Source organism: Sorex fumeus, unplaced genomic scaffold, assembly GCF_029834395.1.
Source record: "Sorex fumeus unplaced genomic scaffold, SorFum_2.1 ptg000175l, whole genome shotgun sequence".
Lineage (NCBI taxonomy): Eukaryota > Metazoa > Chordata > Mammalia > Eulipotyphla > Soricidae > Sorex > Sorex fumeus.
The window spans coordinates 1,824,799-1,837,801 of record NW_026606232.1 but is presented as its reverse complement, the minus strand read 5'-3'; the positions used below and the strand labels follow the sequence as shown (position 1 = coordinate 1,837,801).

The 13,003-nt window shown below is 48.7% G+C and overlaps 1 protein-coding gene across 1 annotated transcript in view; it reads left to right on the top strand.

The window, feature by feature from the left end:
* LOC130017084 (myosin light chain kinase family member 4-like) overlaps positions 1-1,153 on the top strand; it is a 31,299-nt gene extending 30,146 nt beyond the window's left edge. Inside the window, exon 11 of the mRNA XM_056107773.1 lies at positions 158-1,153. The gene's annotated coding sequence lies outside the window, so the exon portion shown is untranslated. The remainder of the gene's footprint in view (positions 1-157) is intronic.
* Positions 1,154-13,003: the final 11,850 nt, after the last annotated feature.

Here is a 13,003-nt window from a genome sequence, read left to right as displayed (position 1 = left end):
ACCCATCAAGGAAGGACTGTCTCCCTCTCGCGTCCTCACACACGCACATTCTCCGAAGCCATTTGTGGTTGCCCCTGGGGTCCCCCGGCCCCGCTAATTACCGTTTTCAAAGCCCCGCTGAATTAACCAGAGTCCTGTTTTTTTGTTTGCTTTGCAGGAAAACTGCTGTTTGGAGAAGATTTTTTTTTTTTTGGAAAAATCAGCAACTCAGCTGCCTTGACCCTCGGGTGATGGGTGACCGGAGTCAGGGAGTCGCCTCTTGAACTTGGGGTGACTCAGCCGCACGCCGGGGGTGCCCTGTCCTGCCACCCTGGGGTGGGCAGCGTCCTGCTTGGCGCCCCTTTCTCACCTCTCTGCCCCGTGGTCGGCGTGGTGGAGCACTTTCCCTGCCGTGTGGAGTTTTTTGTCATTTTAGTGTAGTTTGAGGCTCTCGGCCCTGGAGCCGTCCTCCGTACGGGAGATTTTAGTTGCGTGTTGAGAGTCTGGAAGTTGTGTTGGGAAAACAGTTTCTCATCCTTCAGGGGCGGAAGGTCTAAGAATTCCTGCAGGTCCTGAGGTCCCCGCTGCCCGGACCCCGGCGGGTGTGAGGGGCGGGCGTCGCCCTTTCTGGAACACAGCTTGGGTTGGATTTGCTGGTTCTTGTTTTCGAGACCAGAGACCTTTCCTGCCTCCCCTTCAGGCTGGCAGGCGCTTTCCCCAGCGCTGCCCTGTTCTGATGAGGGCCGTGAGTGGGCCCCCATTTTTGAGGAACTGGAAGGGGGTACCTGGGTGGGCTTCATCCTTCAAGTGTCAACCGGGAGCAAACGCTCACCACATGCCTCTCCCTGCCCAGAAGCAGACAGCAGCTCCCTGCGGACTTGGGGGGGGGGGAGTCCCCCAGTTCCGGGCTGAGCACAGACATTCATGAGGGGCCATGTCCTCCCCCACTCCCCATCAGACCCCCCTCAGCTCAACTGCCAGGAGGAGGAACATCCAGAAACCAGAGGTGCTCTGGGCCCCCCTACTCACTTGGGGTGACAGTGACGGGTCTGGGGCTTCCCCCGCTAATAAGGGAAGGTTCCCCGGGGCCCCCTCCGGAGGGAACCGACCCCTCATTTGTTGTGGAAGATGGAGGGGCGAGCCCCCCGGCTCCCACCCACCCTTCCCTGTACCCCCTCGGCTCCCTACTCTCTGTTTACATTTTCCACCTCTACTTGGGGGGCGACCGCAGGCTTGAGGTCAGACAAGAAAGTCTGATTTTTAGACGCCAGTGGGCCTGCCCACCCCGAGTTCCCGGTTGTTGCCCCAGCGAGGAAGCGAAACGCACACCACGATGTCAGTGGGATGGCGACGGCTTCGTGTGCCTGGTCCGGCCTCACTTCTTTGCTCAGGCCCACATCCTGTGCCCCCCGAGCGTGCCCACGACTCGGTATAGAGTCCCCCTCTGCCGTGGGGTCAGCGAGCAGGAGGCCTCAAGAAGCAAAAATGCCAACTGCCCAATTTGGTGCTCAGGCGAACTAGAAAGAGCACTAGAAAGAGGACTCGGCTTGACCTCTGCTCGGACCTTCGGAGGCCTTTTCTTTCTCGCTTTGGCCGCTGTCTTTGCCCAGGGCTGGGCACGCCCATTCCTGGTATAGGACTCGGCTGAAAGTGTTCGATTTTGTTTCTTTTAAGAACACACACACACACACACACACACACACACACACACACGCATGCCCGGTGACTGCGGTGTTATGTTACGGCTCTATCTTTAGCTGTTGGGATTCATGGGGTCTGGAAGAACGCAGTGCATTAATTCTCAGACCTCAGGGAGCTGGCGTCCACTCAAAGGGTAAGCGAGATGCCGCCTTGGCGTTTTCCGCCCCGTGGCGTGAATTCTCCGACACACCTGAACAGGGATCATGACCTGATGTTTTTCTGTCCCCCCCGGGCAGGTCCACCTTCCCCGGGCCCCGTCCCTGCTGGCCCAGATCACAGCGCCTTGGCCCAGTGGACCCAGTGCTGCCCTGGCTCCTGAGGGCATGTGTGTGTGTGTGTGTGTGTGTGTGTGTGTGTGTGTGTGTGTGTGTGTGTTTCTTGTTGAAGCAGGATTATTTTTTCAGGAAGGAGACTCCTCTTTGAAGACGGGTCCCCTTTGAACTGGCAGCTCACGTCCACGTTTGGACGGGAGGTTGACCTCGGGCAGCGGGCACCCTTGATGCGTGCATTGAGGAGGGTCTGCCGGGCAGAGTTGGTTGGGACGGGCTTGCCGACGACCGTCTCTGGCTCCTGCTGTCCCCTCCCATCCACGCCCCTGCTTGCCAGAGGCAGCCCGAGCCCCCCAGTTTGGTCGATGGCCCCTCTGGTGGGAAGGGAGGGGGGGCTTCTGCAGAGCCGGGAACCAAACCAGATGTGGGGCTGGACGGTGGAAGCTGAGTCTGACTGGACGGGGGCCAGGGCGATCAATTTTTCCGAGCCGTCTCCGGGATGCGAGGGCCTGGATTTCTCCTCCACCCTCTTAATGGCCGTGATGGCGTTGCTCACCCATCGGCCAGCGCTGGTTCTGCAGACACAGAGGGAGCTGGGCTCTGAGTCGGCCTGTCCCCGCTGCCTGGGGAGAAATCAACGTCACCAACTGCACCCGGGAACAAGCATCCCTGGCTGCCTTCGGTCAGGTCCCCACACTCAGCCAAGAACCAGCGGCCATCGATGGAGAAACTGGGGAGCAAAGGGTTCACACCCCCGTGGAAGGCCTAAAACTTCCTACGAATGAACGGCCCCATCTCGGGAATTCACTGGGGAGAAGATTTCCAGGTGGGGTCGGGCCACTTGCCTGTCTACCGAGAGCCCTTGGCTTCTGTCAGAGCTTTTTTTTTTTGTCTGACTGGAAGATTATTTGGCTTTCTTCCCCTAAAGCTCTAAGTAGCGTGCTGGCCCTGCTGTCATGGGCTCTGCTGAGAGAACATTCTGGAAGATGTGGGGAATTACTGGCATTTTCACCCACTTTAGGGGAGGGACGCAAGCCAAGTTATGTCTTGTTTTAGAATCAGAAATGTGGATTAAAAAAAAGAAGAAGAAGAAAAACGCAATTATGAGCGGGCCCAGAGTCTGGTTTTTGAAAATTTCATTTCCTCTTTGCACCTCTGGGTCCTGGGCCTGAGGGTGTGGGGTCCGCACAGGCCGGTGCGGCTGGGAGCCCCACGCCTGGGGATGCAGCTTCTTTTTGGAAAATCCATCCGTAAAGGTGGAGAGACAGAGACGGGGTCCCTGGGCTCCGCCAGACGCCCCGTGCCCCGGACTTCTCCTCAGAACCATCCCTGCCAAGGCTCCCGGCCCGGTCACCCCGACTCTCCCTCACTCTTGCTCTGTCTCTGTGACTTTTCGTTCTTATCCTTTCTCTTCCTCACATCAGCACCACTCCTCCCCAAGCCGCTGTCCTCCAGCCTTCCTGAGAAGGATGCTCTGGTTTCCCTTTGCCCACGTGGCTTTCCATCAGAACGGAGGGATGGGGTTAGCCTGAGGGGCCCGGCCTGATGACCGCCCCTGGGGGTAGAGGCTGTGTCCAGCGATGTGTCGATGTGTCCCTGGGGCCCTGCTGTGCTCTGCACGGTAGTTCCTTCCATGAAGACAAAGCAGGAGTCCACCCCTCCCCCACCCCTGTGCTCTGTGTGACGGCAGAGGGAGGCCCCCAGCCCCGTGGCTGAGGAGACAGAGCCGGCTGCTCTGACGGAGATGGGGGAGCTCACGTGTCCCTTTCGGAACCCTCTCGTTCAGCTGTATTTCGCCGCCTTCACAAGCTGTATACTTGCTGTGGATGTGCGCCATGCAGATAAATAAACACGGAGCTTCTTGGTCCTTTGGCCCACGGTCTAAATCACTGAATCAAGAATGGAGTCTGTGACATGGTGCTTCTATTTATTTATTTATTTTGGGATATTTTTTTCTTTTATTGAATCACCCTGAGATGCAGTTACAAAGCTGATCAAGTTTCAGTCATACACTGTTCCAACACCCATCCCTCCACCAGCGTACATTTCCCACCACCAATATCCGCCGTCTCTCTCTCTCTCTCTCTCTCTCTCTCTCTCTCTCTCTCTCTCTGTCTCCCCCCACTTTGGGAATTATAGTTTGCAGTATAGATACTGAGAGGCCATCGTGTTTGGTCCTTTGCCCACTTCCAGCACACATCTCCCCTCCCGAGCGATCCCTCCGACCATCACTGACTTAGTGCTCCCTTCTCCATCCCAGCTGCCCCCTCCCCAGCCCTTGAGGCAGGCTTCCGACCGTGTTCCACTCGTCCTGGCCCTTGTTTCTACTGTCCTTCTACACAGCGCTTTTGTGATGACCTTCTCGACCCTCTCACTTAGTGTGGACTCGGCCCAGAGAGTAACCTCTGCCGCAGGACCCTCCACCCAGGGAAACTCCCTGCTGTCTCTGCCTTGGGTGGGCCTCCTCATGCCCCTAGAGTCACTCTCGCACTGAACTGCAGGCAGTCACTCAGCTGTGCAGGAAAAGTCCCTGCCAAAGGCAGCCTCCTCCTTCATGGCCTGAGCCCTGTGTGGTGGTGGTGGTGGTGGTGTGGGGGGAGGCGGGGAGGGAGAGCAGATTCAGGCTGATTCTGGCTAGTTCCAGCTAGTTCCAACTAGTTCTGGCTAGTTTGGACTAGTTTCAACTAGTTCCGGCTAGTTCTGGCTAGATCCGAGTAGTTTCGGCTAGTTCTGGCTAGTTCCAACTAGTTCCAACTAGTTCTGGCTAGTTCCAGCTAGTTCCAGCTAGTTCCGGCTGGTTCTGCCACCCTCCCAGGGGAAGAGCTGTGATCATCACATCTGGGCTGGCGCTTTTCAGCTCCTGGTGCAGTAACATCACTCTGAATCCACGTGAAGTGATAAGTGCAGCTGTAATAATCTTCTGAGCTCAGGACCCAGATAATTGTCCAGTTGGCGCGAAGCTCGGTGCCCCTGTACATGGCTGGACCTAGGACCAGCGGGATCTAAGATCTGCGACCTCATTCAGGGTGTAGGTGCCTGATCTTGCTGGGATTCATATCGTTTCATCCTCCACCCCCTCTTTCTCCTTCCTATATTCTACTCTAATGTTCATTGAAGAGTTGAAACATTTGCACGACATTTGAAGCCAAGGCACACGCTTGAAACCCTGCACATTTCACCAGCTTTTTTTTTTTTTTAAAGAAAATCATTTTCTCGCATTTATGGTGTTAATTTCAAACTCTCCTGGTGTTGAGTAGATGTAAGGGCTGAAGAGATGGTAAAAAAAATCAGACTTCTTGATTAGACTAATGTCCTTCCAGTGTTAATTTCGGTGCCAGAGAATTTTATAGTGAATCGCAGACCAAATCCCAATCATACTGCTTGGCCGTTGGATCTCACACAACTCTTCCCCGCCCCAAAGCTTTTACAACTTCTGCCCTGAGCCCTGCACTTAGCTCTTGGGGGATTAGCAGGAATGGCCTCGCCCGTCTCCCAGGGAGACTTGTGCGGTTCCAGAATTCTCCTCTCATAAAGCCCAGCAGGGCTCTCTGGGCCCCCGCTGCTCCCTTCTGCATCCCGTCCACCGTCTCAAGATGGATAATGCGGATGAATCATCGGGGGACTCGTAACTACGACTGTTTTCTGTCCCTCCTTCCCGACTAATGAAGCCCGTCCCTGGAGTGGATAGAGCACAGCAGGGAACATTCTTGGCGGGGACTCCAGGGGGCTCACACCTCCTTTCGAGCTCATGTTCCTTTGACAACTTCGATCCTGAAACTTTCTGTGAGAGTTGCACTGAGAACGAGAAAACGCCCTTCGAAAGCCAACTCTGAGTCCGATCTCTCCATCCCTCATCCCCAATTCTGAGTGGAGGAGGCCTCGCTGTTAGACACCAGATCCTGCCTATTGCTAGATTCCGTGACGCCAAACTCTTTCTCTCCAGTCCTCCGTGTTGGTGATTATGTAATTTTTAAAACACAAACCAACTTGTATCACAGCATCATGTCTTAGAAAGGCCAAAGCAATTGACCTTATTTTTCAGCCTCATTCCTCCATCTCTCTCCTCCCCCACACAGAGAAAATATTTTCAGGCCTTGGCAGGTTCATCTAAAATCAATAATCTGTGACCAAATAGGACCCACTGATAGAGATCTTTGAATATGCCGCTGAATGTGTTTGTGAATAAGGTAAAGGTAAGGTAAAGGCCCTCCCGTTGATCGTCGATTTGCTCGAGCGGGCCCAGTAACGTCTCCATTGGAGACTTTGTTGTTACTGTGTCTGGCATATCGAATACTCTCGGTAGCTTGCCGGGCTCTCCGAGAGGGGCGGAGGAATCGAACTCGGGTCGGCCATGTTGGCCGCTTGTAAGGCAAACGCCCTACCGCCGTTTGTGAATATTCAAGGACTAATTACAAACTAGAAGCCCCTGTGATATTGTTGATCTAGACTGGGGGTCTTCGACCACCGGCCCAGAGACCAGTGCTGACCTGCAGGTGTGGGCATGTTGAATACTGCTTGTCTGCCACCTTGGTTACCACTGTTGGTCTGTGGACTGGGACTCAGGAAGGTGCCTGTCCACAGTGGAGAAAGGTTAAAGAATGTTGTTTTCTCCACCGAAGATAACTGGTCCCAGGACAGGCCATGACTGTGGGTGGAGGAACCGTCTCCCAGGTGCCAGGTGAATCGATGCTGATGTTGACAGAAGGCCTTACTGCTCTACCTGGTGAGCCTCTTGGGCAGCTCCAATGACAGAAATCTATCTCTTGGATGAACCTGCTACCAGTAACAGTTGCACCCTATTTTCTTCCAACTTCTATTCTGGTTGAAAAACATGTTGTAAGGCAAGAATGATGAGAAGTGAGAGTTATTGGAGACGAGAGGGGGAGGGGCAGTCAGTAACCATTGGCCAGAGGGGGCGGGGTAGTTAGTGACCATTGGCTTTCCGATGGCTTCCCTAGAACACATATTCCTTTCACGAGCAAGACTCCTTTATCCATTCCGAATATCCCCCAAACTCTCATCCTATTCCAACACCAGTTCACTGCAAAGATTCTGGGCTTCTTTGCATGCGACTGATCCTGGTTCTATCCCTGAGTACAGGAGTAAGCCCTGAGCATAGCCAGGTGTGACCCAACAAAACATAACAAACAGATCGAAACAAAACAAGAGTCTTGTCTTCTCAATCAGGTCAACATATGGAAGAGTCTTCTTGAGTGTGATCCAAACTTGCACAGAAATATGACAATCACCAGAATGTTCCAATTCAAGATGAAGAAGAAGGAACCACGTTCAAGAGACACTGGTCCATAGCTGTTAGGAAACTCAGCCGGGCAGAGATTGGGCACTCCTCAGGACTCAACTTGTTCCCTACCCAGAGATGATTGACCATGAGCTTTGGATGCACCGTCTGGGTCTTTGTTTTACCTCGACTCTTCCTGGTTCATGAGTCCTGTTCTGTGTATAAATTTATCTGCCTACCCATTTGACCCAGCAATACTACTTCTGGGAATAAATACACCCTGGACCCAAAAACACACAGCAGAAACACCATCTGCATTCCTATGTTCACTGCAGCACTATTCACAATAGCCAGAATCTGGAAACAACCCAAGTGCCCACAAACAGATGAATGGATAAAGAAACTATGGCACATCTATACAATGGAATACTACGCAACTGTTAAGAAAATAAAGTTGTGAAATTTGCCTCTAAATGGGTGGATATGGAGAGTATCATGCTGAGTGAAATGAGTCAGAAGAAAAGGGACAATATAAAATGACTGCATTTATTTGTGGGATAAAAAAAATGTATAGAAGACTAATATCCAAGGCCAGGGAAAACAGAGGCTAAGAGGACTGGTCAATGGTTGGAATCTATCACAAGTGTGTGTGGGGGGTGGAAGGTAGGTGAGATAGAGAAGGGACTATGATAATAATAGTTGCAAATGATCACTCTGGACAAGAACTGAGTTTTAAAAAGTAGATAAAGGGATATACATGATAACCTTTCAGTATCTGTATTGCAAACCAGAATGCCCAAAAGGGGAGAGGGAGAGAGAGAGAGAGAGAGAGAGAGAGAGAGAGAGAGAGAGAGAGAGAGAGAGAGACTCCTTACCTTGTCATTTCAGGTGAAATTGCAGGTGAAGTTGTTGCTAAACTTTCTGCTAATAACAAAAACCATTTTCCTCCAGTTTTAGGTAACGATTTCTTCATGTCCCTCAAATCACAACCTTGGCAAAGAGCATTGGAGTTTCAGGAAACCCTCTTTATTTATTTATTTATTTATTTGTGAAACATCACGAGGTACAGTTATAGACGTACAAATTTCTGTGCTTGGGTTTCAGTTATACAATGACCGAGTACCCATCCCTCCACCAGTGCCCATTTCCCACCACCACGGATCCCAGCATCCCTCCCACCCCCCCATCCCCTCCATCCCCCCCTGCCTCTGTGTCAGGGCATTCCCTTTTGCTCTCTCTCTCTCTCTCTCTCTCTCTCTCTCTCTCTCTCTCTCTCTCTCTCTCTCTCTCTCCTCTTTAAGGCTCTTAAAGCATCCCTAAAGGCTCTCCTTCAGAAGATTTCCAGTCTCCCTTCAGAGCCTGTTTCCGAAACGCATCTTTCTCTCAGGACTTATTATGTTAGAGCACAACTTCAGACAGCTCCAGCACAAGTCATGGTTTGTTTGTTTGTTTGTTTCACTGTTTAATGCTCAAGCTTTTCACATCCTTCCATCTCTTGAATTCCACTATCCCTTCTAGAATCCCTCCATCCTTGGCACACCCTCCATGTGTCCCTTCCATAACCCTGGTCACGGTGTTTTCTAACTTTATGATTCTTTGCTCTGGTTTCCCTCCACACTAAAAGTTCCTTGAGTATAGGACTTGGGGTCTTATTTTTGGCACCATCATTATTTTCCTCCTAACTTTCACCAGAGATATGCCTTCAGTGCACGATTCCTTATTTTTGCTGGATGTGGGACCAGATCATTTCAACACTCTTCGCTAGACTTATTGAATCAACTTTCAAAAATATTTGGAATCATAATTTTCTTACGCCTCAGACCTTCTCCTCCGTCCAGGTCTTATCACGTGATTGGTGATGAAAGTCCACAATATGATGAATAAGTAAGATTTTACTCTCCACGTGTCTCCATAATGCAGAATTTATTTTCTCTATACATAGGCTTAGAAATATGTCAATGAGAGAAAGTGATCCAACCAGGATATTAATAATTCTTGCTAATTAGTGTCTGAACTTTTTTCCCCCAATTATTTCACACACCTGCTCACTGTAAATTTCCCCTCGCAGTTTTTACACATATTAACATTGCCCGGGACGAGGGCACACACGTGAGGTTTTCCTGGATTTTAATTATTTTCAAATTAATTTTAATATTCAGAATAATTTCAAACTTACCCATATGCTTAATAAAATCGGACTTCATATATCAAAACATTGTGAACTTTCCCGAAGGTTTTCCCAAGATAATCTAGGATCAGCTTTTATAAATGTTTTACAGGTAGTTTTAAAAATATTCTTGCGCTGAACTTTTCCTTTGTGTCTTAAATCTTATCATTTCTATAATTAATCAGTAGTCTTTCTTCTGCTTCATAATTTTCAGCTTCCCCAGGTGAAACATGGTTTTTGCCTCTTGGCCCAGATCAGCTTTTGTGACCTTACCTTGAACCTGGACTATGACTTTAGTTGCTGTTCTCCTGAAGTGGGTCTCACTTTCCTCCATCCAGTAGATGCCTTGCTCTAGACTCTGCTGTCTTCACTGTGTTTCCGAAAGCAGCAACACTCTGGTGGGGATAGATCCCAGTGTGATGACATCACGAATGCCACAGTGAGAAGCAGAGTAGATAATAGTGATTCCTGGGGAGACTGTCTCCTGGGGCTTGTCATTTCCAAAAGAATACTCTTGTTGTTACTCTTTGCTACGCGAAATAATACTCCTTTCAGATAGGCTCAGAGGAGCGCTTGTTCCTCCCGCCCAGACACGGTTTCCACTTGCTCACAGTACATAGTTGAGGGCACAAGGCACGTGGATTTTCTGACTTTAAAAATAGTCTACCAGGAAAACTCAACCTAAGCTTATAAATAGGCCTATTGTCAAAACAATGGGGAAAATTTTAATTACGATAAGAGATTGACCTCAAGGACCAAACTCCTAGGCGGATGCTCACCTACTCACAGTTTCCAATTTCCCTTTATTGCGACAGACGCAGAGAGAGTGGAAACAAAGAGCTCAAGAGGTATATGATGACTTACTGAGATAACTTAATTTAAACCTATGCCCAAATGATTGCAGGATTCACTTTCTCCTTACTTCAGGCCCCTCAGAATGCTTCTGAAATGCCCGCTGTCCTGCTTTGCAAGCAAGGCCTCTGTGGAAATCAGTGTATTTCTCTGACTGTGGCTTCGAGATGAACAATGACTGTGTTGAGTTTCGCCTCTCACCTGAGTCATCAATGTGGCCCCAGATGACTCCCGCTTCAAATATTCCATTGAGCCTCTAACTTGAAAGCCCCGCTGTTGTTTGAGATGCTCTTAAGAATTCGGGTGGATGCTCTGAAAACTATTCCAGAGAAGCTCTACTTTTATTTATTTATTTATTTATTTATTTTTGTTTTTTGGGTCACACCCGGCGATGCACGGGGGTGATTCCTGGCTCTGCGCTCAGGAATTACCCCTGGCGGTGCTCAGGGGACCCTATGGGATGCTGGGAATCGAACCCGGATCGGCCGTATGCAAGGCAAACGCCCTACCCGCTGTGCTATTGCTCCAGCCCCTCCAGAGAAGCTCTAACATGGTTTTGAGGTATGCTAGCACCGTTCACAGATACAACTCTCAAAATCCTTCCAAAGAGGCCAAAACCCGACTGCAGGTGTTGACACACACAAATCGGGCTTCTGTAGCTGCACCTCCGATAATGTGACATTTTAGATCTTCACTTTCCTTCATATTCGAGTGGTTTTTGTTTCCCCCTTGTGTCTTTTTTTCTGAGCTCATTCATTAAGTAGAAGTATGTTTCTTAATTTCCACGTACTGTGAGTTTCCCAAATTACCTTTGTTATAGATTTCTAGCTTAATGCTATCTTGAGTAGATGATTGCATTGTGATCAGATGATTACAAAATTGTGTCACTTCCAAAAATTTATGGAGGCATATTTTACAAGATAATATGTGGAGCAGCAGAGCCTGGCAAGCTCCCCATGGCGTGTTCGAGATGCCAGACACAGTAACAACAAGCCTCACAATGGAGACGTCACTGGTGCCCGCTCGAGCAAATCGATGAACAACGGGAGGACAGTACTACAGACAGTGCTCTATGTGGAATATCTTCGGAAATGCCCTGTGTGTGCTTGAGAGAGTGTGTGGGCTATTATGGTCCTGTGGAGTGGTCTACAATTTTTTTTGGTTATTCTATGAATTTTAATTATTTTTTAAAATCGAGGTTGGTTTACAGTTCTCACGTCCTTCTTCATATTGATCTTCTGCCTAGTTCTATTAATCACTGCAAGTGGGGTATTGACTGACCCAAATGAACTTTTTATTTCTTCTTTAATTATATAGGATTTTGCTTCATATAATTTTAGATTCTATTGTTAGTTCCTGTATGCTTGTGATTTTTGTCTTTTCTAGCGTATTTTTTGTTTTGTTTTGGGGCCTTACCCAGCAGAGCTCAGGGACTATTTCTAGATATGTGCTCAGAAGTGAAGCCCAGTGGGGTTTGGGGGACCATATGTGATTGCAGAAATCTGAAATGGGTTCAATAGATTGCAAGGCAAGTTTAACCCTTGTACTAACTCTCCAACTTTCAATGAATTCTTAAGTTCTTATCATTGCTAGTACAATTTGTTTTTGTTTTAAATCCTTATTATTGGACAGTAGTATAGACCCCCTGGTTCTTTCAATCACAATCAGTTTCTTATATGTTTTGTCCAGGTTAACTAACCTTGCATCCAAAATTTGTCCCTTGTAGACAGCACATAGTTAGAACATTTTAAAAAATCAGTTATTTCCAATATATGTCTTTAAACTGCACTATTTAATGTCATTGCATTTAACATAATTATTGAAATTCTATAACATTTCAATACTTATTGAAACAATTAACATCGACTTCCTGTGTTACTTGGAGTAAAGTCATTTGACTTTTGCCCCCAGATCAGGACTCTGATAAAACTTATTTGCCGTCTAATACAGGGAAACTTTCTGGACTTTGACATGAGTTACTATACAGTAACTTAAAAGTCCTGGTTATCAGGAATAGTTCTGTTCTGAACGGTAATAGAAATACCTTGCAGTTATATGGTTTTTACCTCTGGGGTTGGGGTAATTTAAATGGGTTAAGGGCAGGGTGAGTTGGGGTTATCTTTCCCATGTGGCAGACCCAAGTTTGAAACTGGTTTCTCAGGTTTGTTTTTTAATTCTTCTTCTTCTTCTTCTTCTTCTTCTTCTTCTTCTTCTTCTTCTTCTTCTTCTTCTTCTTCTTCTTCTTCTTCTTCCTCTTCCTCTTCCTCCTTCGCCTCCTCCTCCTCCTCCTCTTCTTCTTCTTCCTCCTCCTCCTCCTTCTTCATCTTCGTCTTCTCCTCCTCCTCCTCCTCCTCTTCTTCTTCTTCCTCCTCCTCCTCCTTCTTCATCTTCGTCTTCTCCTCCTCCTCCTCCTCTTCTTCTTCTTCCTCCTCCTCCTCCTTCTTCATCTTCGTCTTCTCCTCCTCCTCCTCCTCTTCTTCTTCTTCTTCTTCTTCCTCTTCCTCTTCCTCCTCCTCCTGCTCCTCCTCCTCCTCTTCTTCTTCCTCCTCCTCCTCCTCCTCCTCCTCCTCCTCCTCCTCTTTCTTCTTCTTCTTCTTCTTCTTCTTCTTCTTCTTCTTCTTCTTCTTCTTCTTCTTCTTCTTCTTCTTCTTCTTCTTCTTGTGATTTACAATACTGTTAATGATATTTTGCATTTGGGGGCCACATCCACAGGTGCTATGGGGCTATTCTTGTCTCTCTGCTAAGGATGATTTCTAGTGGTGCCCAGGTAACTAGAAGGAACCAGGGTCAGCCTCA